The following is a 27681-nucleotide window of genomic DNA, read 5'->3' as shown; positions in this document are numbered from 1 at the left end:
CGTCAAGGATGTGACTCCCTTCGAACTTTACACAAACCATTTTTCCCTACACACACACACTGTCCACCCTGTGGCAGCAGAGCTGGATTGAGATGCTGACTTTGTCCTCTCCGCTCAAGTCACAGAGGTTAGTAGGTGCCAGCAGTTTGACTTAAACGCAGTGGTATTTCTCCCTGCCTGCACGTGCCAGCTTCCTGCCACAAGTGCACGTGATGCACAGCAGCAAAGAAGTCTTTTTTTTTTTTTTTCATTCATTCAACAGAGCTATTCAAGAATAATGAAGTCATGCCTTTTCTAATGGCTCCAGACACTGATGTCATGAATGCTTTTTTTCCCCTCTTAAATCTTTTTGCTCAATTCGGGAGCAGCACGTGCACTTCAGAAGAATCCTCTGTATCGACACAGACCGTCTCAGAAAATCATATGTGGATCATGTCCATGATTGCTTGTAACTCGATTAAGAAGTTATTTCCTGGCTGTGTTTATTTTTTCCTCTGGCATGGAAAGGGTTAACAGGCTGTGAATTCTTGATTGCCAACTCCCAGGATCGTATCTCCTGTAACTCAAATCAGGGCCATCTGCGCTGGGCGTATGCCTGCCTTCCCCCCTGGCCTACTGCACTCAAAGGCTCTCTGTGCTGTGGTTTGCCCAGCCCCGTCATGTGACTTCTCTGAAAGTGCCCCCTCCCTCCTCCTCCCTCTTTATTTCCAGTAAACTGTTTGAAAGGAGGGGGGTGAGTCAGAGTAAAACCAGCTTCCCTTTAACCACAGCTTGTTAAAGAATTTGTCAACGTGGACTCAGGGGTGCATTTGTATGTGTGTGCTTTTGTGTGTGCACGCACACTTATGGACAGATTTGAATGCGTATCTCTTTTCTTGAAAGGGGACTGTTGCTTCGGTGGCGTCAGAAGTCCTTAATCACTCCACTTCCTGTGCCAGACAGAGCGGGCGCGGGCTTGTCAGGAGTTAATGAGATGAACTTTAGCCGTCTTCATGTTGGGGGGGGGCTCACGATTGCTTTAGAGATGTGTGTCTTCTGTGTGAAAGACTTTCATTGAGAAAAAAAGAAAACACAGAGGGAGGGAAAGAAAAAAATGTGCGTGGGTGTTGACTTGTGTATAGGCTATGCATAGATTTTTCCTTGTCTGACACTTTAATTTTCCGCATGGAGCAGAGTGCCTTGTCGCTGGCTGCTTTATGTCTGTGTTTGAACTCTGTACCTCATCACAACTACTGAAGCACACCAAACATTCAGGGCTTTTTACACTAAAAAGTCAACAACTTGTGAGCAAATCCAAAATAAACTTAGAATAAAAATTAGCAACTGATCAGTATGTACAGCTCAACTATATCCATCCTGAACTTCAACATAGCACATCTTTAAACAACACCTTTCTTTTTCTTCTTCTAGTTTTACAGTAGCCATCTTGGTGGCATATGCCAGGTAATGTTAATCTGCACCCTGTTTCTCATTCATTATAAATTTTTCTGTTCTTTTTTTCTTTTTTGCTCTTGAGTTTATTCATTCAGACACAATTTAGCACCTGCAAAGGCTATATTTGCTTCTTCGCGTTAGGAAATGATCCATGAGACCATCACAATATGAGAAGAATGATTAAACCTGTAACAGTTTAAACTTGTATGTTGATACCTAAATATGTGAGGAAGAGTCCATGTGGGGTGATTATGAAGATTGCTGAGTAAACCACTAAGCCCAGCCCTAAAGGTCGGAGGAGGAGGAGGAGGATGGAGTGGGGGTGGAGGGGAGGGGGGATGCAGGGGCAGTCCTTGGCAAGCTGCCTAGCAAAGATGGTGATTTTCCATAAGCCGCCAACAACAGAGTCTGGATGTCTGAGCCCTAGCATCCAAGATAGACGCTTCCCTGATCTAGACAAGCCAAATAGAGAGAGATCAACATTAACATGTATAGTAACTCAGCTATACCAACTGTAGTAAATCATAGTGTTCATAGACACACATCCACTTACACCCTCCCCTCACCTCCTCAGGGACCCTTTGTTCACACTGCACTGATATTTTCATGCTCCCTCGCTGCATGAGCCAAGAACTGAAATACCTACCTAGCAAATATAAACAGTGCATGTGTCATGACGTCAGGTGAGTGGGATTCACAGGCACTGTGGCACTGATCGGTTCTGCAGGATTCTGTGTGTACTGTCAGGTGTCCCTGGTCCAGACACGGCCCTCAGTGGTTCAGCTGTAAACCGACCAACACACATTCTTTCCCTCCCTGTCTCCCACCAGCTCAGCAGCTCCCACACACATACAGTGTGCACACACACGGGGCAGGCTAGAATTAAAACTTTAGGGTTGTCCAAGCAGAAACCATCATGATTGGACATCAGTGGAGGCAGAAATTCAAATTGTGAACCAATAAGATTGTGTGTCCCTTTGCTCCCCCCACCACCACCTTATTAGGCGACCTCCCATGTCTCTCAAATTTCCTATCCGCTGGGTTGCACCCCATAAAAAATGTCATCAAGACTGCACAGAATTTGTTGACCATATTTGGTATGATCATGTATTACAAGCCCCCTCCTACACCCTTTTTTTAAAAAAAAGAACTAATATGTTTGAACAACTGAGGCCTTGCTTTTCATAAGTAAATAATTCTATTTTTGTTGTATTTTAATGTGATGAAAATACAACATCCAGTTCATTTTTCAGTTGTATTTGTATTATTATAGGTGAGAAAAAAATTGTAGACTCTGCAGAACTGCTCTTATTTGCACAGGGCATTGAGTCTTCATGAATATTAACTTAAAATAATTAAACACAGACCACTATTTTCCTAAGAACAGTACAGATACATTTAGGAAACATTTTGCAACTCAAAAACGTATAGAGAAATCTTATCAAATTTGTTTAGGGCAAACAAATGATTTTATAAATGTCTTAAGATGAATGTTTGCTTTAATATCAATATCAGCAGTCAGTCAGAGGAAAAAGACAGTGTGCCCTTGTGTGTTAAGTAATTCTGTTTCTTTGCATGAATATTGTGGTCACACATTTTTAATAAACCTAAAGGGAATGCTTTTAATATTAAACTTTTTTTTCGATCTATCCGTTATGTACAGATAAGTCACACAAACATAACAGATTAAGTAGCATATGTATGTTTAAAATGGTTTTTTTTAGGATAGCAGAATGTCAGGATAAATAAAGAACAAGCTTTAAGAATTTTATTTTTTAAAATATTTATTTAGATCCCTGTGAGGCAAAGGTGGCCAAATAAACTTAACTTTACTTAAATAATTTCTATTAAATTGTCAGTACCTAAAAATGACTCAGTTACTTGCAAACAAAGAATAATCTTACCTTGTTGTTGTCATAAAAATGCATCAATAGTTTACACAAACACACAATAAATAAATGACTAAAATAAAGCCCTATTCTGGCATATTTTGTACAGTCAACAGATCAAATTATCCACATTAAGGCCTAAAAAAACACATTGACCCTGCTAGAAAGTAACATGTTTAATGCATTTTGTTTTTTTGTCATTTGTTTTTACGCACACAGATAATTGTAGTTAATAGTTAGTAGGAAAAAAAAAGTGGCAAATCCAATATGGTTTGGAAGCAATCATTTTATCATTTACCTAGACTTCAAATGTATCATCAAACCACGTGAAAAGTGCTGCATGAAGAGGTTCCGCTGCATTCAGGATTCCCAGAAGTACTCAAAATAAAATCCAAAGTTTGTATTCCCAGAAAAGGTATATAGAGGAAAAAAATCTGTCATTGCTGTGAAAAGAGGCTTTTGTGGAGCTGTCAAGAGGGATAGGGCAAGAGCAGCAGAAAAAGTAAGAATTTGTGAGTCACTGGAATGACCAAAGTCTGTTGTCTTGTTCTCACATTCCCAGTGACAAAGGGATTAATAACTGGCACTAGAGGTAAGATACAGACGTGCTAAAACCAATATATTACTCTGCTGTAAGGCAGAAGTATGTGTACAGTAATTCTTTCAGAATGTGTAACAGGTGAACCAGTGCATTCTGCTGTGAAATTAAAGATATCTGTGTTGACAGGGGGGTATTGATGTGAGCGCAGGAGTAGATTTAATCCTGAAACCCTCCTTCTTTAACCAAGCATTTTAAAACATATATTAGCACTCTAAAAATGTGTTTAATGTTAGAGGAGTAAATGTTTTTTGTGATACACACATTTAACTTTTTCACTCACCAAGAGTTCTTCCTAAATTTTCACATTTGGTGGCAAAAGTGGAAAACAGATAATAAAAGAATTACAGATATTAAAAAAAATACAGGTTGAAGTGTTTTTTTCCTGATTTAAATCATTTAAAATAAGCACCTAAAGTTTGGAGGGTTAAGAAACACAGCTTTGATCTGGTGAGTGAAAATCAGTCTTCTGCAAAAGTCATTGAATTATATGTACTTCGAAGGTGTAGACGGACTGTCCTGTTGTCTATCCCATTTTAGAGGGTCTTATTGTTGTGTTTGCCAGCTGTGATCTTCTTCAGTAATTCACTCATTCTTTTTGTTGAGCTCACTTTGACAGGAGGTAGAAATTCTCCTGCCGCAACTGCTGCTGCTGCTGCTGCTGCTTTGCACTCATTTAGGAAGAAGCAGAAATTTCAATAAGATGTCATTCACTGATTTTTCGTTTCATTTGAACAGTCATGTGTTTTTAAAAATAAAATATGTTTTAATGTAATTACACAAACTGTACATTTTAGGGATCAAACACTCATAGAGAGTGTCAGACACATCCTATAAGCAGGTCTTTGATTCAAGATATTGTCCCATTTTAGGTTGTTGTCCTAAAATTTCTTGTTGTAATAGATTTCAAAACATTTCTTTAGGATCTCCTCAGAAATATTACAGCTGGGTACATACAGTTATTTTATAGAAATCTGTGAAATTCCCTTTGACATATAAGTACTATTTTCTCTGACTTGCTATCAACCAGTGTTTCAGCAGCCTAGTTGTCTGTTAAAATTAACTTGCTAATCAACCTGAAATTCACCAGAAACTATTTGTAAATTGTCATCTGAAATTGTCAGTTATCATTTAAACTGTTGCAAGAACTGTCAGAAAATGTGAGAACAGTGTGATATTCATCTGATAGAACCTTGAAAACAATAGAATAATTATTATTAATTTGAAATTTGCTGGTAAGTTAAGAGGTCTGAAAGGTGTGCTGTAAATTATTAAAATACAATAATGTTTGTTAGACACAGTACACAGTGTGTAATCAGTAAGTATGAAAGCCTCAACAAACAATTTACTCACACTTTTTTTTTCTTTTCAGGACTTTGCGTCCCAAGCAAAAGTAGCTGTCCAGAAAATCATCCAGAAAGTGGGATTCTTGGGGATATTAGCCTGTGCCTCTGTAAGTCTGTTCCCTTTTTGTTTTTAACTTCTTTTTTTTAACCTGCACTATGGCACTTGACTGATATTTGTCATATCTACTTCGAAAGAAAGTTGTGCAGCTTTAAAATGACATGGCCGTGATGAATTATTGCAAAAATTACATATGATAAAATGTATTTTTGTAAAGTATCAGATTTTGGTGTGATTAGTTGCTCTTTTCTGTTTTTCCAGTAAGTTTCAGATGCAAGTGACCCAGAAAAAACTAAATATATTCTGTTATCTAAGTGCATCTTAGCTTCCTCTGTTTTGTATGTCTCAAGGTGAATGTGTACACAAGTTCAATTGTGATCAACTATATTGTTTTCCTCAGATTCCCAATCCACTGTTCGATCTTGCTGGAATAACATGTGGACATTTTTTGGTCCCATTCTGGACATTCTTTGGTGCAACACTCATTGGGAAAGCTGTCATCAAGATGCACATTCAGGTGAGCTGTTAAGAACATATTCATGCAGGCAAGGCAAGGGCTAAACATCCCCCACTGTTGATATGTAAATATTAAGTATGTTCAAAAACAGTTTCACAAAATCAGTAGTGAAAGTAGTATCTGTTTTCTATTTTTTCTCATTTTGTTCGTACTGCAGTGAAAGCTGCGGACATTTTAATGCTAAATTCAGAGATGTGAATATATCTTTTATGTTTAGAGGGAGAGATGAATGAATAATGAATCACACTTTTACACGGCATCTCTGCACTCTAGTGCACTGGTAGAAAGGAGGCCATTTTGTGCAGCAGAACAAGGGGGAGTCAACCATTTTGTGATTGCAGCTGCAGCAGCCCCAGTACCATAGAATGCTACAGGAGACTGAGAACATACAGGAAGGAAAACGCTCCATGTCTGGAATAAGACGCTGCAGTTTAGAGACTTCGAACCGAAAATGTTTGCTCTAATCCTGGAAAAGACACAATTTGCATCCAGGAATTTGCAGTATGTCAGCAATTACCAAGGGCTTGGCTTTTTCTGTCTAAGCAAAAAAGAAGTTTGCTCATTGTGACACAGAGTGGGGTGAAAAGAAAATCACCTTTTCTTGTCTTACACAGAAAGCATTATCCTCAGCAAACTAAGAAATAAGGTGTGTGAACCTAGTGAGCTGATAAACATTGTCTGTGGGAGGTGATGGAGAAATTGAGAAGGACAGATGGGGGTGGGAGAAGGAGGGGGTTGCATGCATGGCAGGCACAATCACACACACACACACACACAGGACTAGATTACACCCAGGGGTCCCAGGGGTCCCCTACTGTCAGAGGTGTGTCCCTCTCTGTGTCACGGAAAGAAAAACTTCACCCACTTGTCAGAGCAGTCTCTCGTACTGCTCTGTTTCATTTTCTTCAAACTCAAGTTTTGCTTCTAATGCAAATGATTCAGTAATTTATAGAGTGTGAATAGAAAACAAGAAGCATTAGAAGAAAGCACACCAGAGAGCAGGTGACATTCTTCCTCATGGGCCAAGAGGGAACAAAAGGGGATTTTGAGGCTTGTGTTTTGTGTGTGTGTGTGGGCGTAAAAATATGAGCAGCCTCAGTGGTTCAAAGCAAGTGTTTTGATCCTGGCTTGTACCTGTACATCAGGTGTGTTCTCACCAGTCTCTAAGGAGAGATTTTTTTTTTTATTATTTTGTGCGGCCTCCTTTTAATGCCCAGTAAGCTTTCACGTCCACATGTGCTCTGTTGAATGATTAATATCTGCAGCTTCGTGACAAAACAGGTCACTTGAGGATCACAGGTGATGTCATGGATGTGTCAGACACATGTCACGGGAGAAACGGTATGAGAGGATTGTTGTGCTTGTCCGTTTTTTCAGAAAATCCTTCATCTAAGTCATCTAAAGCAGGATATTCTCACTCGCATGTTATTCTCAGTTCACTCATTGCCACTTGTTGCTCTCAATAATGAGCGATCCTTTCTGTAAATTATGCAATACTGATGTAATACTTCATCTTGTTAGTGTGTGTATTAAGGCGTATTACCAGGATGTGCGTAGTTCTCCTCAGCATTATCAGTTAACTGAAATGAGCGAGTCAAGACCATGTCACCATTAGTTTCCGAGCAGGCACATCTATGACATCTTAGTCAGCTTTAATCTTCCCATCCCTTCCTCCTTGCTTTGTGTGGAATGATAGATTAGTTGTCAGTGACTAAAAAGTTGCTTTGAGAAGGATTGTTTACTGCTCTTATTTTTCCTAGTCACACAAATCAAGGGACCCAAGGCCAGTCTTCTTTTAATGTTGTACATACTGGTTAGAAGTGTTGTTGGTGTTTTTTGTTTTGTTCTGTTCTGTTTAGTTTTTTTTTTTTGCAATATTGATAATGCACATCTCTGTTTAGCCTACATTATCACACATCTTCAGGCTTAAAAACCAAATGACAATATATGGCTGACCTGGATCATATGTTAATTAACCTTCGCATTAAATTACAATAATGTCCTAAAATATGTGTGCTGCAACTATTCAAATTTGAGTTCTATATTGACATCCGGTTATATTTATTTGTTAGAAGAGTCAAGTAATTTAATGAGCCTGTTGCTGTTATGTGAATTGTTTTATTTATCAAAATGCTGATTACATTATTAGAGAGAGATTATTAGAGATTAGATTATTAGAGATTAGAAAACTGTTGCTTAAGTTAGACAAATATTTTTAGACGGTTGATGTTATTTTCTAATTGAAACACATTTAAATAGAGTGAAATATTCATATGCAGGATGGCATTTTTATGGCTCTATCATTACATAAAATGGAAAATTCTAGATGTCTCATGTATCATTTTATACACTTTTCCCTGTAATTCAGCAGTATATATTTAGTGTCTTTGGAAACCTTGGGATAGAATTTAAAATAAGTTTCTGTGGGTTTGAACAATCCTTTTCTGCACAACATGAGTTTGTAATGATGGACCCGCTAAAAGCTCTGTTGGGTTTAGCCTTTCTAATGGCATGTTGAAGACAACCTACTGTAGATGTTGCTGGATCTGACCACAAATGGTAAAAACACAGCTTTGAATAAAAGAATACAATGACTTATAACAACTCACAGAGTAAGAATCTTGATCATTTTGATCAGTTAGCGTCTGCATGTTCCTGGCCCTCTCTCAAGAGCACACAGGGCTAAATTGAGGCAGAGTAGCTGCCTGTTTACCCCTTTTGTCCCAGTGACTAAGCAGGAATCGGACCGGACAGGAGCCGGATACAGACCTCCTCTGAAGCAATGACGCATCTCCTTTAATTCCTTTACTCCTCTGTCCATCTGTCCTTTAAGCACACTCTCCCTATTGATGACAGCCACTGTCATATGCTGACTGACTGTACGTTACTCATGGTACGTCATAGGGTCCAGGCCTTTTATTTCTTGCCCTCAGTAACAACATAGTTTTGCTCTTTATGGCTACCATTGGACCAACAGCCTTGGTCATGCAAGGCATGGGACTGGGCATAATGGGTGTGTGTATATGTGTGTGAGAGTGAGGGGGAGCTTAGGAAGTTCTGATAAAAGTATAATTAATTTTTTTGGCCTCGTTCAACACCCTAGCTGTGACCTCATAGTTCAGTATTTGACTCGTTCTCTCTCTCTGTCTTTGTTTGTTATACAGAAACTGTTTGTGATCATCACCTTCAGCAGGCACATTGTGGAGCAGATGATCGCCCTCATCGGGTGAGTAAACCTTGATGAGTCTGTGTGAGAGCTTGTGTGTGTGTGTGAGTGTGTGTACCATATCCTGGAACTGCAGCTACATATGTCAAAGGGTTAATGCAAACCTTAACAGTTGAGGGAACTTGGGTGGTCATGGGGCATTTAGGTAATTTATGTACCTTTGTGTGAACTCTGCCTCCTACTCCTCTTTCTCCTCTTTGTGACCCTGATAGAGGTCAAGCACAGACAAAAGTGGCTTTGAGTTAAACACGGTGAATTTTGACGAGGACCTGTTGCTTGTTCCAGGTTGAAATACTTTTTTTTTACACCTTTAAACAAAGTTTTTGTCATTTTTTGTTCCCATCTTTACTACACCGTCGTAGTCAACGTGGTGATTAATGGCTTAGATTTTTCCACTTGATGACTATGGGCATGAACATGTTCTGTCTGCCTCGCAGGACAGGATGAACTTTTGTCTCAGGAACCTCTCCAGGGCCTTATCTGGTATGATACACTGTTTAATTGGTTATTACCCACGTTCCACATCTCATAGGAAGCATCAGAGAGGTCAGTGGTGCATCAATAAGAAGCATCTTTTTGATGACTTACAGCCTTTTAGGTGTTTGTCATCCCGACACAATGTGCTATGTTGGAAGGAGAGTTTTTTTTTTTATCCCTGAATGTTGTTCTACTATTTACAAAGGGCCAGCAAAAAAAATAAATTAGTGTACTGAAGTTGTAGTAACTTGTGAAGAATTCACAAAACATTGTTTTTATTTGACATAATGACAATGAAAAACATAAAACAGACATAAAACCAGTGAAAAACTGGCAAAAGAATCACACCTGCCCATATAGCCCGTGCCTCTTGAAAATAAGGGCTCAGTGTTATAGAAGTTGAAAGCGCTGTGGCGTAGGGTGCGTGTGTGTTGATGGGTGCCATGATAGGTGTCCTTGTAGAGATGCCAGGGGCTGCAGCTGGAACCTGAAAAACACCTGGTGGTGGGAATGTCATTTATGATACAGCAATCGACACACAGATAGACTTTAATGCATTCCTGTACTTTTGGCCTCGGCCTCTTTCACACTTACACACAAACGTTGGTCTCAAACTTGTTGTGGTGAAATGAGGCAACAAGATTGCATCAGCTCACTTTTTTGTCATGTTTTCTTTTTGCTTTGTTTCTAAAATGAGTTCCAAGAATCTTAGCCAAGAAAGCTTTTTATTTTTAAAAACAAAATTAAAAAGGCTGCTGTCTGTCTCTCTGGATGTGTGTTTTGTCTTATAGAGTGCTTTAATTATATTGCCACAACATGAAATAGGGTGCTAATAAGGTATGATCTACTATATGGGTGCCGTCCTATGGAAGTCACTGTTCATTGAGCTGCATACTCAGATCGACAGATCATTGGTTATTGACAGGTTTCAGTCTGACTCACCTCCCGCTTCTTCACCAAAGGAAGTTTCCCTCACTACAGCTTGTCAACTGTCAGCTTCCTTCCTCTGTGAGGCCTTTCCACCTTCACCTCTCATTCTCTGCTGCTTTCACTCTCACTCTCAATCACACATCGCCTTATGAATGGGTGACAGGCTTTCAAGTTTAACCCTTTCCACACTGACAGACTCCAGTGTTAACTGTGCAGGTGCTTGAAAATAAATTTACTTTCAAGCCCCCACCAGCTTTGTACTTTTTACATTTGCATGCATGCACCAACTGCTCTGACTCAAGCATACACAGTTCATGACTGTTATTCAAACCTAGTTAAACCACAGCTCCACGTCATAATTCCTGATAACAATTTTATAGATTCTTCTGAAAATAACCAAAAACTTTCACCTTATTTAAAATGGTAGCGTAGCCATATTCATTATTTGTAATTATCCATTACAATAAGATTTAACAATATTATGGAAACAATTTTCAGTGATTACCAGATTTCTGTGTGATTTGTGATTTTGAGGCATGTCTGCAAAGATGTTATACATGCATGGTTGTGTAATTTTGTTTTTCAAAAATGATTAACAAAATTATCCTTATTTTAAGGGCTGTTTTTTCCCCAAATGCTTTAAGCAGCTTGTACACACTTATTAAATTTGTCTTTGACCTGATTGTTTTCTCTTGGTGAGTAAGGGGTAGTTTGTGTCAACATTGTGTAAGATTTGCGTTTTGATTTTATTTGCAAGGCTTTGGATTTTTCTTCAAACTTGTTGAATGGTGTTTGATTCTGTGGCAAAGGAAGTGACCGTTGTACGTTGGCTGTGGTGATTTCATTCTCACGTCACATAATACAGTGTATATCCTGCCTTTGACTCTTACATAGCTGATCTAGTTGGCATGTGCTAGAGTGCCAGGATAATGGCTCTAACCTGTGTGTGTAGTGCTTATAGGAGGTTTTTTTTCCTGAAGATACATTTTCAGTTATTATGTACACTGTATCATGAATAGTTAGTTATTTTAAGTTATGTTTTTATAAACATTAACTGAAGTTATATTATAAATCGCAAGTTATGCAATCTTTAATTTTTTGGACAGGTTGTGGGTGTGTGATTATTCTGCAATTGTGACAAAAATTCACACTTCAATATTTACTCACTGAGGAGAGGGTCACAAATTCTTCTAGTTATATTACATAAAATTGTGCACAATCACAAGAACTTTTAAAATATATATATGTGGCAATCATATGGTTACTTCTGTTTCTTTCTACTTTCTTATTACTCTTTTTGGGGCCAATACTCTATTACTTGAGTATAGTACTTAGTATTATATAGTATATATTATTGAGCACTGAATGTTAATGTGTACTGTGGAAACACAGATTTTCAGTAATTTTGTGCAAAGCATTTTAAGTTAAATCTAAATCTGTCAGCAGTAGTAGAATAAAAACAAAGATATTTTTGCTTTGACCTTCCACAACGTTTAAATAACAACCGTTCTTAAATGACTTTTTTGTTGATTACAAGAACTGATAACCAGGTCAGCTGGAGCTGTGTGTCTGATCAGACCTGTGACTAATGTGCAGATGTCTCCACTTTAGGCCAGCCGTGTGCAGTCATTGTCAAGTCAGAAAAACAGTCTGCAATCTCATATTGTTGATAATGTGAAACACGTATATGTCCGGGCTTCTTATGCTGTTAAGGTTTCTTAAAAAAGATTTCTTAAAAAAGTCACATCAGATCCTTAAAAATAGCTTAAAGGTAATAGTGTATTTATTATTATTATTTTTAACCATCATACAGTTTTTAGAATTTTTAATTATTCAGAGAAGCATTTTTTTCTTGTGTAAGCGAGGTTGATAACTAAACTAAAAGACTTTCTGAGACCATGCAAGGCCATGCTGGTACCCTCCATGTAACTCCAGGGAAGCAGATTTATCTTTTTTTTTCAGTGCCCAATCCTCCCTATTTTCCCATCTCTTATCTCAGCTGGGGCTTCATCAGCTGGCGAGGTGCTGATATACTGCAGGAAAAGCTCAAAATCACCCGCTGCATGCAGTAATGGAACAGGGAGCTTTCCTGTCTTTTGACATGTTGTCTGGGTTTCTAGTCTCCCTGTTTGATCTGTTATGAGTAACTGTGTTTTGTCTGAGTTGCTTACTCTGTGCCACTTCTGTATCAACCATTTTATTTTGATGATGTGAACAGGGAACAGAAGCCTTCCCCTCCTTAACAAGCTGTAGTGATGGAGCATGTTGGATGGCTTTGGCATTAAAGTATGTGTGAAGTATGTGCGCCTTTGAAGGATTCCTGTGTGCTAACACATTGTCAGTGGTGACTGTGTTAAGCTTCTGTTGAGAAGTTTGAGGCACTGTTGGTGTCATGGTAAGCATAAATAGAAACGGAAACAGATAAAAAATATTTGTTGATTTGGCATCCTCTGGCTTTGCAGTAGTATTTGAAATGACTCCTCTCAATAATCCGTCATCTTGATTAAGTTAGCTTTTTTCTGTGTCTTGTATAGAGCTTGACAGTCGTGTGTCAAGGGAGAGAGTATCAGTGTCAGACTCTTGAAGAGAAAGCCATTAACATGTGGAAAGGACAATTCAAGACCTGAAAAGGTTACCCAGTAGAAACCAGCATGCTGTATCCATGGGGGAATCCAGCACGTCTCCATAAGAATGCACCTATTTCCACGGGAGTCCATCTCTTAGGTGGGAGGCCATTACCAGTTCAATGGGCCTGCAGATGGCTGTTTCTGCCAAACAAGGCCTTCAGCCATGTGCTGCAGGCAGTCCTGCTCAGAGGGAGGCCAGAGAGAGACTGGGTAGGACAGTGGTTTTATAAAGTCCTCAGTGGATTATTCTAGAACATTCTTTTCAGATTTCAGCTACTGTAAATGCTGATGCTAACATTAGAGTAAGAATAAATCCAATAGCAGATATTGTGTATGTTTCCTTCTGTTCCAAAAAGATTTAATTAACTAACTATACACAGATACGGTGGTGGAGGCCTAGCTTTTATGTCACATGAATTTAAGTAATAGAACTTATATCAAGAAAGGTTTTTCTATTTATTCATATCATAAACAGTTGGGTATTCACAGTGTAGTGTGTGTCAAAGTAGTAGTATTAACTACTGAAATTTCAGGTGGGGAAAAAACTGCGGCTGCTGTTTTCCACTGAATTTCACCCATCTTGAGTGCACACTCTTAGCTAATAGAAACTAGGTTTGTGTGGTTTCACACTGAATGTGAGGTTGTCTGGGTTGAAGGTGAACAGTTGCATGCTCTTGTAAGATAATGAAAGCCACCTAGCATAGAGGGATTTTTCAATCAACATTTTGTATTTGTATGTGTGTATTGCACCTCAGCAGGCAGAAATGTGGAACATCGTTTTTTTCTTGAAGAATGGTAAAGTGTAGTTCTGTCACATTACTGCCCCTATAAATAGCCCTCTTTGAGCCAAAGTCTTCCCGTTAACCCAATATGCAGGAAGGGAGTATTTTTGATTCTATTAGTCACTGGTCGCTCTGGTCACCTGAGAAGCGCCCTGACAAAGATGGCATTGATCAGTCCTTCCTCTGCTTGCCCAAACACATTCAGAAGTCTTACATAGAGTGACAGGACCAGAGGTGAACAGGGTGAAGGATGGTGTGGCAGATCACAACCGACTCTCTTTTTATATGGTGTCATTAAGTTTAATGCGAGGCCCTGTAGGGCGCCCATTTCCTCATCTCCCCTCTCTCTCAGTTCTGATCAGCTCGACCCCCGGAACATAGTAACACAGTAACAGACAGAGAGGCTGGACTCTGAGCCAAAGGTCTTACTACAGCCATTTAGAATATTTCTTTTTCAAAAAGACTTGTTGTTCAGATCATGTACTGGAGGCCTATTTCTGTGGTTAATTTTACACCAAGTGACTCTGAAGGAGTACACATAGATCTGAATGTGGTGTGTGTGTGTGTGTAGAAAGACACAAAGAGGGACAGGTTAGATATGTGTTTCAGGTCTGGTGTCATATTATGTGCCTCTCAGGCACATTGTGTATCACAGGACTTCCTGCTTTATTCCTCCCTGATTCATTTGATTTGGTTCTCAGTCTCACACTCTGTGCCACATCACACATACTGCTTGCTCATCAAATCATTCCTCCACACACTCAGGCTATGAAGTTACTAATGTATTTATTCATAAGGATGGCATATGGCCATGTTGTTGTTTTAGGAAACAGTATGCAGTTGATTCCGTTTTAGACTGGTTCATTTATCAGGGGAGTACAGCATGACCTTCAGTGCTTAATCAGCAAGTGTATTGTTTTGTAAATCCTGTAAACATGGTAATGTGTGCTATAATTTCACCAGTTGTCATGAGGATGTGTGTGTCTGTCTGTGTTCTGTGAGAAGAGTCATCCCAGACAGGCCCTGACTCACAGGCCAGCTAGGCAGACGTCCGGACCCCTCTCACTCCCCACCCTGCTTCCATGCACCTTCGTTAAAGCAGGCCTATTGTCCCTCTCCATCCCTGTTTACAGCAACTGCAAGTAATGGAGCTGGGAAGTAGATAAAAATTAAAGATAATTTTTTGATGATTCTGTGAAAGTGGAAAAAGTGTAAAACTGCTCTGTTATAAAATTGTGAAAAATAAGAACCAAATTATCCAGTAGTGTAAAAACCAGAGCAACCACAGATGCATCGACACATAATTATTTTATTTTAGGTCAAGTAGAGAGCCCCCACTGAGAAATTCAATTAGAACAACAAAATACTTCACAAATCTTCAGACACAGCTGCTGTGTTGAATCACACACACACAGTAATGCAGCGTATTATAATGTAGTATTTATTTATTACTTTTTGTGTGTATTTTTTTGCTGTTGTTTGAGTACATTAAGGCGTGGTGTGTCCTACGGTTACACAGACATCAGGAACTTTCTTCTGCCTTTAAACCACAGCTTGGGCTGTATGTAAACCCAAAGAGTCCCCTAAACGTATCAGACAGTTTGTCAGTCACTTTTAAATACTGACTTACTGCATTTTTTTACTTTTGTATTTTTATTAGGTCTGCTTCCTTTCTTAAGGTTTCATTTCTCTTGTTTTTTTTAACACACACAGTAGCTACACATAGTATAGGGCATGTTGTGGTTGTGACGGTACACTGTAACCTATGTGGTTGTTTGTACAGCGTGTCACAGTGTGTAAGACATACCGCACAGGCTCCATACAGTCTTACAGTGTGCTGTATACACACATTACCTGTTGTTGTTCCTGACTAACCTGCTGTGCTGGATATGTGACATATATTACATTTATGGGACAGTAGAATTTCAAGCTTTCTCAAGTTATAATTTATTCCATGTCCCATTCATCTTCCACATACGTGACCCTGTTTCTTTGGTATGTTTCTTCCACTGATAATTATTTCACATGCTACCTGTGTTCATTTAACTTCTCATCTGTGTTTTAGTATTCTTGAGTTTCTGACTATGCACCAATCGTTCCCTTTTGAGACAAATTTAAATTGAAATACTGTAGGTGTGGACTCTAGGTTCCAACTAGGTCATAAGGTGTTCCTTGTAAAGAGAGGCCTAGACATTGTCCCATGGAAAACAACTTCACCATAGATTCCAAATAGCAGCTGTTTCACCAAACATGACATGGGAGGATGGAGACCTTCTGAGTAACCACCAATGCCCTACACGTCTTTTTCTTTGCTCCACTCTCTATTTCTAGACTGCCTGTTGCTGTTGCGCTACAAGTAGCAGTATGACTTGTCTGGATGTGTCTACAGTCACATCTGACTCATTGAACAACCCTCTTTTGCCAAAGGAAGGGTCCAGGCCTGGTTACCCAGTGACCCAGCAACTCCACACACCTCCTCCGCACCCACACCAAAAGGGTCTGTGTGGGCATGCAGACCTGAGCCTTGGGGGGGTCATAAGGGTAGGAGTGTGCTGTGTGGTTGTCTGGGAAGTGAGAAGAATAAGAGACTGCTATAATTGGTGCCCCTTGCTTTCCTGGCAGCTCTGTGGGTACCCAAGAGGCTAGCATGTGTCCATGCTTGTGTATATGTTGTACGTGCACACGTGTGTATAGGGTATGTGTGTGTGTGCTCACTGACACAGATGGCTGTGGAGCTGGGATGTGATAAACACCCTGGGCAGGGGGATCTCCGTCCAGGAGTGGGCTCCATGCTTTAGTGATGAAGTCATTGGGAAAAAGCCTTGTTGAACTGGAGGAGGAACAGACACGCACCCACAGGCAAACACACAGACAGATATTACTTACATTTGCACGTGAATCCAAAATTTTCCCGTCTCCTAAGTGAAACACACATTGAAACATTCCTCCTCCCCTAATTCCATTATTTCACTATTCCAACACTTGTAGCAGAAACAGTTTATCAAGCCGTGCATTGATAAAAAGAAATCCACTGTGAGTATTGCACAGAGGTGGTGAGGAGGTCCAGTTTTCAGTACCACAGTTCAGATCACCACCTAACCACACTGCATGTGCGTCTTGCCGTGTTGGTGCTGTTATGTTAGGTGTGAACTATGGCCCTGTGGAGCGTTGGGTAACACTAGTGATTGCCTAAGCCAGTTGTTGTGATGATGTCGTAACCCCCTGGACCTGGCCAGGGTTTGGCTGTCATGTGAGCCTTTGTTCTCTATCTTCCCCTGCGTGGGACGTCAGGGCACGTGTGTGTGCCTGCTGGTGTCATCTAATGTGTGTATGCCTCTGAGACTTCATTAGCATGAAGAACACAAAATAGTGAGTTTTATGAGTGTGTATCTGTGAGTGATCAAGGACCATTGGAGGTGGCAGCCTTCAGAAGGGGCAGACATGTCAAAGGTCAATTCTGACTCATGGCCTCTGGAATTTAGTTTTCACAAAATGAACACAGACGCCCCGGCCACACACCGCATACCAAGCAGGAAATTATAGTTCATTAAAAGATGGGAGATGGTGATCACAAATTAACCCTTTTTACGGCAATAATCAGGCCACAGGAAGCAGAGTAAAGTGGGGCTTTCCCTCTGTTTCCTTCTTTCACCAAAGGCTTTCGCATCCTCCTTCCCGAATACTGATCAAGCTATACTCTTTTATTTTCATACTTATTGACAGTTTTAATCACAGGTGGTTGCTCCTTTATTAAAGATAATAGGTACACCCTGTGTAGGACACACATGGAGGTTTAGGTACCAAAAAAAACTGCAATTTGTATCCAGTGGATGCTACATCGCACCTAGAACCTGTACACTGTGTTTCTCTTGTCCTTGCTAGAAAAGCAACATAAATGTTAGTGACCTTGTCTTTAAGATTTTTTTTTCTCTCCATCATCATCTCATCAGTGTACCCTGAAGATTTGTTTTTTTTTTTTAATATTATTTATTTCCCATGCCTGTAATGATAAAAGTACTTTACTATTTATTTAATTTATATACTATTTACAGGTTTTAATGGATATTGTGCTTTGCAGATTTAAAGCACTTTATAATTTTCATTGATGTTAAAATCCACTACAGGGAGCACTGTTGAATTCAACACACTGATGTAAAACCATCAAACAGTTTGATTCTCTTTCATATGGTTACGTTGCACAGATGGACTGTGTGACCGCATTAAGAAGTACTTGGAAAAGTGGAAAAAATGATTGGTTTAGTGGTAACGCAGGGTGGTGGTGTGCTTAGGGTTGTCCCATGTGTCTGAATGAGCTCTTCATCTTCAAAAATATGAAAATATTGATCAGATTGTCTTTGGGCCACTTTGAATGTCTTCTTGGAGGAAGTGGCTGTCCCCTCTTAAAATAAAGTCATTTGTACACTTCCATGTTTTGTGTGAACAAAGAAATGCAATGTATACTCTTTGTTTTAGAACAATATTTAATATATCTAGAGACCTACCATTAAAATTAAACTACTCAAAAAAAGTTTATCACACGTCACACTTCCATGCTTTTATCTGCAAAAGCAGAATTTTATGTATAACCCTTTAGTTATATTACGTGGTTTGAATGTGTGCTTGTATATTTTTTGCTTAGGACTGCTATATTCCATTCTGTTTAAATGATATATTAATTCAATCAGCTTAGTAAGTCAAATGTATTTGATAATAGCACATATCAGTCATTCATTCTTCATATCCACATATCTACGTACAGCCTTTGACAACCTTTCATGTTGATTCATAATGAATGATCACCTACCGCTGCTTATGTTTCAGAACATCTCTCACGTGCTTAAAGCATACTTATCATATGGATAATTAGTTACCCATATAGTGGAAATCATTTTATAACCCAGTAAGTGAAACACAGGGATGCTTTTGCAAAACTGCTGGAAGTAATTTAACTCAATTGAGAACCACTGTTATAAAGTTTGATAGGATCCACACATGCAGGGTTCTATGGTTGTAAAACCACCTACATTTTAAGACTTTTCATTATTATTATTATCCTCTTTAACCATTCCATATTTTTCTGTTTAGAGTGAAGTAAGTGAGAAAGAGCCACAGTTTATAGATCGTTTCTGGTCAGATAAACTGAGGTGTGTGTGTGTGTGTGGTGTGTGTGGTGTATTTTCCCCAAAAAATACTTTTAATAATACAAACTCACATTATGTCCATTTTATTTTTGGATACAGACAAGGAGCATTATCACATTAAACACACAAAATGAGAGAATGAAAAAGAAACGGATACACATTAGATGTAATTTACAGTCATGCAGTGCAATTATTTTATCTGATCAAATGGAATAAGAGGCATTTTATTTTAAGCCTGGTTATTTTCTGTTCTATACATTTAAAAACTACATTATGTCATGTACCATTAAAAATGTTAAAGAGTATGAATTAGAATTCATGTTTTTAAAAATCAAACCTTTGATATTCATGGTTTTCAAGGCCACTATGTTTTAAAGCTTCACATTGAGGGAAAAAGTACAAGCAAGCGAGTAAGTTTAGTTTTGCACTCATACCTAGCAGAGGATTTTATAAAGCTGTCTAATGCTTAGTAGCTGCTAACACTTCAGACCAGTCACGTCTCATTGCTTTTACACATTCAGTATCAGTATTTCCCTTTATTTACCAGCTTGACTTAGAAAATATACAACTTTCCAAACTTTTACAAACATTATACTCATGTTTTACAGCTCAGTATTTTATGTATTTAATGCATGCACCAGAGACACAGATTTGTCATTTGATTCCAGCTAACAGGAATTTAACTTCACTTGTCTAAACACACCAGGATCTTTAACACAGGTACTCACGGATAACAGGGAGCACACTTACAGTAAGAAGTCTTAAAATCCAACCAATTCTCAACACCTTCCTCAGAAAGTGAAAATATAGTCCCAAAAACACAAAATCACTTCTTTAATAGAAAGACCAGGAGACAGTCCTTGACCGCTGTGGCATTAAATTCTTGTTTTAGACTGCAAGCTTTGAAGCTTCTTTGTTGGTGGATTTGCTCAGGCTCATGACTCAGTATTGCTCATCGTGTAGGAGATGATTTGCCCGCCATTTCTGAAAACTGTTTTTCTCCTTCTTTGTTCCTGCCTGTTTACTTTTATCTGCTACAATCAGGTATTTCTTTGTGATTTCAAACAGTTCCTCTTTCTCTGTGAGCTTTTATTTGGCCTTTCACACACGTACACAGGTTTATATATTTTAAATTAGTTTGGAAAGTTTTTTTTTTTTAGAAGTGGGGGATGGGAATATGAGAGGCTTTGTTTCCCTCCAAAAAAAAAAATCCCAGCTTGATTTTTGATACCGTGTATCCTAACCATTTTCTATTGTAATTTCAAGCGTGATCCATCTGTTAGACTTCCTGTCTGCTTTATGTAGGATATCCATTCCCTGTTATAAAGTTAATCATTACTAAAAGGCTTCCTTGTTGTAAACTCAATCATTTAACACAATCTGTTTTCGTTCTCACCACCTCATAGGTGTGTGTGTATCTGTCTGTGGAGGTGGGGACGGAAATGACTCTCGTCTTTCAGAGAAAGTTATCAGCTATAAACTCAACCGTATGTGACCCGACGAGGTGCCCACACAAACCCGCTCTCAGAATCTTTGATGTGTGTCTGAGCTTTGAAGATGCCTAGCCAACGTGAACAAAAGACGTATAAGTGAAGCAGGAGGAATGTTTTCAGGCGACAATATTAGGGATGCCAATGACTGTGTGTACACAAAAGAGAATAAGTGAAGGTCTTTAGTATGTATTGGCTTACTGATTAATCTCTAACTCCAGCCTAGGGATGGGCCACTGATTCGCTGTTCTAGGGCATTCTCCTACGGCTTTTTTTTGTTGAGTGTGTGTGTGTGTGTGTAAGAGGGGAGGGAAAGAGGGGGGGTCCAGTAGTACTGCTTGTAGTTGGAGCCTAAATCTTGTAAAGGGTTTCCTAATATGGGCCGTCTTACAGGAGTGCCCTCCCCCTGTGGGCCATCCCCCCAGGTCTCAGCCAGTGATGACACAGCTTGGGTACGACTCACTTCCTCATTAATTGGCTGAAAGCAGTTCTTACAGGAACCGCTTGTGATAAATGTGAGAGTTCTGAGAAGTCATTCATTTCTCCTCGCTGCAGCGGCAGAGGAGGCACTGCAGGGGAGTTGAACGAGTTCACCGTTTGGTGTGTGTGTGTGAGAGAGAGGAAGCCGAGTATGTGTGTGAGCGGAGAGCAGAGGAGAGCGAAGCGGGAGAATGTGTGTGACTACTGCTGCCGCAGCGCCGTGTGAGGACCGGCCAACTTTATTTCTGCCGTTTTCTCTCTTCTAATTTTCTTATTTTTTTTCCTTTTTCTTTTTTTTTTTTAACTTTCATTTGTGTCAGAATTTGGCTATTTTTTGTCACTGTGTTACAGTCCGTCCTTTCTGTGTGTGAGTGTGTGTGTTTATATCTGTTTATTATGGGGATAAAGAGATTGCACTACGTCGCTCTCTCGGTCTTTCTCTCTTCTCGGGGAGAGGAAGCCGGTGAGACCGACACTGTACAGGAGATAGGACAGCATGCCTCCCTTTGTTGCTGCCCTTGGGCTGGTGAGTAACAATGATGTGATGTGATTTGTGCCCCACCACCCCACCCCACCCCACCCCACTCTGTCCCCCCTTCTTCCTCCCCCGTCTCCTCCTCGCCCCCCCCTCTTCTTCTCTGTTGTGGAAAACAGAGCTGTTCCACTGCTGGTGCGGCACTGCAGAAGCCCTTCAGGGAGTACTTGGAGGCCCAGAAGGCCAAGCTGCACCATCTCGCTGGAGAGGGGATCCCATCTGTAAGTACAGGGGCCTCAGCCCCCAGCTCACAGTCTCTATTCATTCATGTGTGTGTGCCAAGAAAAGAATGTGGCCCCCTTACTTTTGCCTCCTTTGCTCCTTCTCCCTCCACTTTTTTTGTCCCTTTCTTCTCTTTATCTAAGCTTCCCTTTATATCGCTGACCCATTTCCTTCGTGACACAATTCATTCTTTGCCACCTACCTTATTTGTGCTACTTGCTTTTAGTTCATTTTTCAAATATTCTATACACTTGTGTTTTTTTTTTTTACATTTTATCACACTTTAAGAGTAACTGATGGTGTTGTAGATTTGACCATAACCTGTGGTGGTTCAGTAAATTACAGATGCTTGTTTAGGGCCAGAATGACAGAGAAGGTTTGCACTGCGCTGGGCGGGCTTGGTGGGAGGGAGGAGAAAGAAGGGAGGAGAGGGGCCAGTGTGGGGTCTGGCTTTACTTGCTGTATTGAACTGTACTACTGTAGCGCAGGCCATGCTGACTCATGCTCCATCTTACCAATTGGGAGAGTGTGTGTAAGTGTGGTCACTCCCCTATGTGTCACACACACACACACTTGCACTCAATGCCCCGCCTGAACCCAGCACTAACTGTGGATCGGGGGTGCCCCCCCTCTGCCACTGACAATCCATCAAACCTCCCTGTCTAGAACAAAAAGAGCCAGTTGTAGCTGTAGCCTATTTCTCTTTGAAAGCCTTTTTCCCTCTCTTCTGTTTCTCACTCCCTCCTTTTTTCCTTTCTTGTTCAGAGTGATTCATTGAAAACATTTTTCCTTTTTTTATGTGCTTACTAGAAAAGGGAAGAAAAAAAAGGATAGACTTTGAGTTGCACAAGGACAGATTAAGGCATTTCTAGAACAATGTTCCTTTTTTCTTGTAACTTGAGCCTCTAGCAGTTACAGGAGAGAAGCAAGGCAATTTAACTTGGTGGAGGCAGGCTGCAGCCTGGGGTCAGTGGGGCCGTTAGGAGGGAGGACGGTGGGGGCTGCCGCGTGTTTTATTACCCCTGATCTCTATCTGTCCTGCACATGGAGCTGAATCCCCACCTAGCCTACAGCATCAGGAGCAGAGGGGAGAGTAGGGTGTGGGGTGAAGGGGGTTCGCCTGTGGCTTACTGACAGAGCTCCTCTCCTCTTTCTCTCTGTTCTCTCTGTGGTTCTTGGCAGGAGGAGAGCTGGCTGTCGTGGCTCTTTGAGAAGGTTGTGGTCATCATGGTATGTTTCTTTGTCTGCTCCATTGTCAACTCCATGGCTCAGAGCTACGCCAAGCGCAAGCAGCAGGAGAAGTACTCGGAGAGCAAGACGGAGTGAAGGCCAGCAAGGGAGCACGCTGGACTTTCAACTTCCGAAGGTTCTTTGCTTCTCCAAGCTACCACCACTCCTTTCCTCAAATCTGCTCTCCCTTGGCTGATACCCCACAATTATCCCAAGCAAAATATCAGCTCTCATCTGGTTTCTCTCTTGTTACTGTAGCAACATGTTTATGTTGAACTTGGACTTCTGTTTTCTTGTTTTCGAAGGCTTTGCATTTGGTAGTGATTTCCGCGATTGTTCTCTATAAGGTAGGTGTTTGCTAGTCTGTGCGTGTGTGTAAGTGGTTGTGTTGTTAAATCATCCATGTTGGTACTTTTACTAGCTCCAAAGCACGTGAGAAGAAGCTGCTAGGAATAATTCTCCTCAGTAAGGCCGTAAGCTGCGCTGAACTTTAAAATATGTCTATAAGAGTCACTTGAATTCACTTTATATGAACAAGCTAGGTTCGTTTGTATTTTGTAATACCAGTGAAAAGTTTAATAAGTTATTTGTTTGGAGTTTTGTCAGGTTAATATAATAAGACATTGTGTATTTATTGCTGTTTGTAGGATTGTTGTTCCTTATGGTCTGTGGTAAGTTAAGTAAATGGACTGTAAATGATGGTGTCCTCTAGATAGTTAAGAGCTGTAGAAAAGTTGATGTAGAGATAGTAAGGCGTGATTAATACTGTACATGGTGCTTTAGATGACGGCTTCTTTTGTGTTCGCACTAAAGCTCATCGTAGTAGTTTTGGATGAGAAATGATAAATCAGCCATGAATCACCCTGCTGGTCCCTTTGTCTGCCCTTATTGTTCTGCTTCCAGGAAGAGAGCGCATGAGTCAGCCTGGGGCTACTTTACCAGATGCAGCCATATATTGAATCAGATCTACAACTCTGTATGTGTGTGCCTGTGTGTGAGACGGAGAGTGAGACAGAGATGGAAGGTTACGTTGGCGTGGCTGCCACATTTGTTGCTCTCCCTTTTATCTTTTATGGATTAAAGCAGATTGTGCTCCCCTAATAGACAGGAGTCTGCCTGGAAGTCTTAGTGCAGCAGATAGTCGCTGTTCTCTCTTACTCAGACGCAGATATGTCACGATAAGTGGTCTTCTTTGTCTTCGAATGTCCATGGAGCTTTTTTTTTTGTACTTCTCTTTTTTCCTCTTAAGATGAGGACACCAAGCTCATGTTCGACCTGATATGAGCAGCTCTCAAAATAAACCTCTGCATTTTGTCCGATGAATGTTCATCTTTTGGCCTTTTTTTGCTCGTTGGATAACGTCAGCTGGTTCCCGATTTATGCAGTACCTTCCTTTTTTCCGTAATTGCCAGTGAAATGTGCTATTTTCTTCTCCCTCTCTGTACTGCTGCTGTGCTACGCTGGACTGAGCGCAGTGGGCGCTAGAGCAGGCACAAGCAGCAGGGGGAAAAAAAACCCTCAAGCGCACAGTGAAAAGCGTCTGTGCCGTTACCTCAGCTGAACCTTCGAATGAACTCGTTGCACTGCCCCAGTCACGGAGCCAGGAGACGAATCACTCGAGTAGATTCAAAACAGAGGGGTACTGTTGAGCGAGCTGAACCCTGCGTTCTGCAGCAGCTCTAGTCAGAACATTCACATCTCTCCTCTCTGCTGTCATGGTAAGTAGGATTAGGATTCTTTTTTTTTTCTCCCATTGTTGTCGTTTCTGTACATGCATATGTCTCAGACATGTCCGTCACTCTCTCGGCCTGTCAGATAGCTTATCAGACTGGTGTTGGCTGTTAAGATTGCAAGGCGACAACAGTCTGTAGGCTGTCTGACATTTCGGGCTCTTTCATCTGACCAGCATCCTGTTTTGTCCTCCTTCTGTTATTGTCATTGTTTCAGTTAGCATCAGTTCCCATTTAGAGGTGTGTGCTGCGATGTCACTTCCCTTTATCCCAACCGCTTGTGAAACACCGGAGATGTGGGTCTATTGTTTATTTCCTTCATGCTGATGTCTGTGAGGGTTTTTATGTGGCTTTATGTGAGGAACTGTGTTTTTGCATGTTAGCAAATGCAGATGTAGTGATGTCAGAAGTGTTCTTCGGTACACATTTCTGTGTGTGTGTGTATGTGTGTGTGTGTGTGAGAGAGAGAGAGAGAGATAGAGAGGCCCTTTCCTCTTGAATTTCCAGAGAATCCAGACAGTACACACCTTATTGCAACACATCACATTGTGACACCCAGCCCTAGGTATGGTACACGCAGTGCTCACCCAGCTCTCCCCTTCCCTTTCACACTTCCCTGTTCTGTTTTACTGAGAACTTTCTTCTGTTGCTCAATAGGCACTTTTTGTAGAAGGCTGCATTTCATTGGAACAACCCTCTTGAGGGGTGTTTTTCTAAGGGCCACAAATTGGTAATTATACCAAGTTGAAAATCATTGCTTGACCAGTGGATTCTGTTGCCACAAAGCCTCAGTTTTATTTTAGATTTCTTCTTTTTTTTCTAGAATAGAGCAAAAGGTTCAAACTTTTTCCTGGTCATTAAAGCAAAATCACTGGATAACACAGGAATGGTTCACTGGCTTAAAGAGTGTTTTTCTTGGCAGTTTCAGGATGTCCTGTTCCATAAGGGAGCCCCCTTTTGGCATGACTGTCTGAATATGTCTGTCTGTGTGTGTGCGTGTGTCTAAAAAATGTTGTTTATATATCTGTCTAAGTGCCTGTATTTCTTGTTTCATAGATGTCTGTATCTGGCCAATTTAAATGTGTATGCACTGTACGTTTTCCTCTGCTTTCATGATAAATAAAGATTTAAAAAGGAGATTGGTGTTTCTGTTCATTGTGTGATAAGTCTTGACCACACTGGGTCGGTGATGACCCTCAAGTCTCCAAAGAATCTCACATCAGCCAAGAAAGAGGGACAAGGAGGATACTGAGTCCATCACAACTCCGATTTCCCCGTCTTATGTTTCACATCCAAACAGTTATCACATTACTGATTTGCCCTCTCCACACTGACATCATCTCCATTTCAGATTCCAAGTAAAGCTTTTGCTGTGAGGTCTGAATTATAGCTACACATATGCTCCAGTCACAAATCTAAACTGTACTTGTCAAACAAAACATTGTGTTACTATATATTGCAAAAATATTTTTTAAGTATAAATGACAACTTGTGATGTAGAATAAATCAAAATGACGTCATGATTCTGCATGATAATGAATCAATAAGAACGTATGTGCTGTATGTTTTTGGACCTCACATCACTTCTCTGTTCTTACTAAATGAAAACAGGAACCTGACATTGGTGTGTGTGTGTGTGTGTGTAAACACAGCATGATCTTATGTCCTGAGGTCAGATGTGTGCCCTGTGCTGACTCCTGTCCTGTTCCCAGAGCAGCCACACCCAGCAGAACACTATGAAGATGACTAGTTCCACCCCACCCCGCCCTGCCCCGGGGCTCCGGCTGAAAACCCAACATGCAAATCCTGCCTGTCTAAACAGGCTTGGGGACTGATATTCAAATAATGACAGTGCTTTTGTTCTTCCTGTCTTTCTCCCTCTGATCTCTCCATATGCTGTACATATACCACAGTTCAACCCGGTGGTGCTGGTTTAATTTCTGGCAGAGTGCCCCCCCCCCCTTTCTACCTCCCTCACTGTCTCTCACTCCCCCCCCCCCTGTCAGCAGACTAACCACCGAGGGATGCTGAAATATCACTGACTTCATCCACCACCCACCCACCCACAAGCCCACTCTGCATTTGGTTATCCACTTAGTTCCTTTCACACTCTGTCTCATTACATTATGCTGACCACATGGAATTCTTTTCTTTCCTTTTTTTTATTCCCAATCACATTAAGATCCTTTGTTTTTGTAAGTAGCAGTCAGGGGGTCATATCAGACCACAGTGGAGTGAGCAGGCTGACTAAATTGTGCAGACAAAGATGCTTACCAGAGGAAAGCTGCAGTTCATGGGTCTGTCAGGTTGAATGAGGAAATACAAAGAATGAAAGCTCTGATTCTGTAAATTGCAACAAGGATTCTGGGATGCCAGTCAGTTTTAGAAGCCAATCGTGGTCCGATACGCAGTTACAACCTGTGATCTGAAGTCTCCAGATCATAAGCACTGAAATTAATTTTCAATGAAAAATCACATGTAATAGCTTGTAGAGAGAGAGAGAGATTATACTATATATTATAGCTGTCGGTGTGATCTTTGCTGCACACATCTTGGTGCATGCAGGTCATATTTGACTGATCCTGAAGTGACCTGTGCGTCAATGTGTGCTGGATATCTCCTATTCACACACTCATTTCAGCTCATGTGTGCACACAGAACTGCGGTTAGTGCAAAGCTCCAGCTCCAAAAGCCTTTGTTTCCTTTATTGTGGCTTTGGCATGTCAAGATCAAACAGGCTTATCAGCGGCTTCAGACCCATCATAACTCACTCCATCTGAGAGGAGTGTTATCATTGCTTCTCTGTTGAATCAGATCACATGGTCTGTTCAAAGTGATCGCGTGTCCCACTCAGCTTATCAACAGGCACTTGGCTGCCTTCTACCATTGATGATTTATAATCATTCAAATACAGTCATCCGAAAAACGTCACTGTGTAACAATGTGCTGTTTCGCAGATCGAATTTGAT

General features: G+C 40.6%; 1 pseudogene; it reads left to right on the top strand.

The window, feature by feature from the left end:
- LOC114446411 (vacuole membrane protein 1-like) overlaps positions 1-25849 on the top strand; it is a 49853-nt pseudogene extending 24004 nt beyond the window's left edge.
- Positions 25850-27681: the final 1832 nt, after the last annotated feature.

Source organism: Parambassis ranga, chromosome 14 (assembly GCF_900634625.1).
Source record: "Parambassis ranga chromosome 14, fParRan2.1, whole genome shotgun sequence".
In the NCBI taxonomy this organism is placed as follows: domain Eukaryota; kingdom Metazoa; phylum Chordata; class Actinopteri; family Ambassidae; genus Parambassis; species Parambassis ranga.
This window is presented reverse-complemented; position numbering and strand designations above follow the sequence as displayed.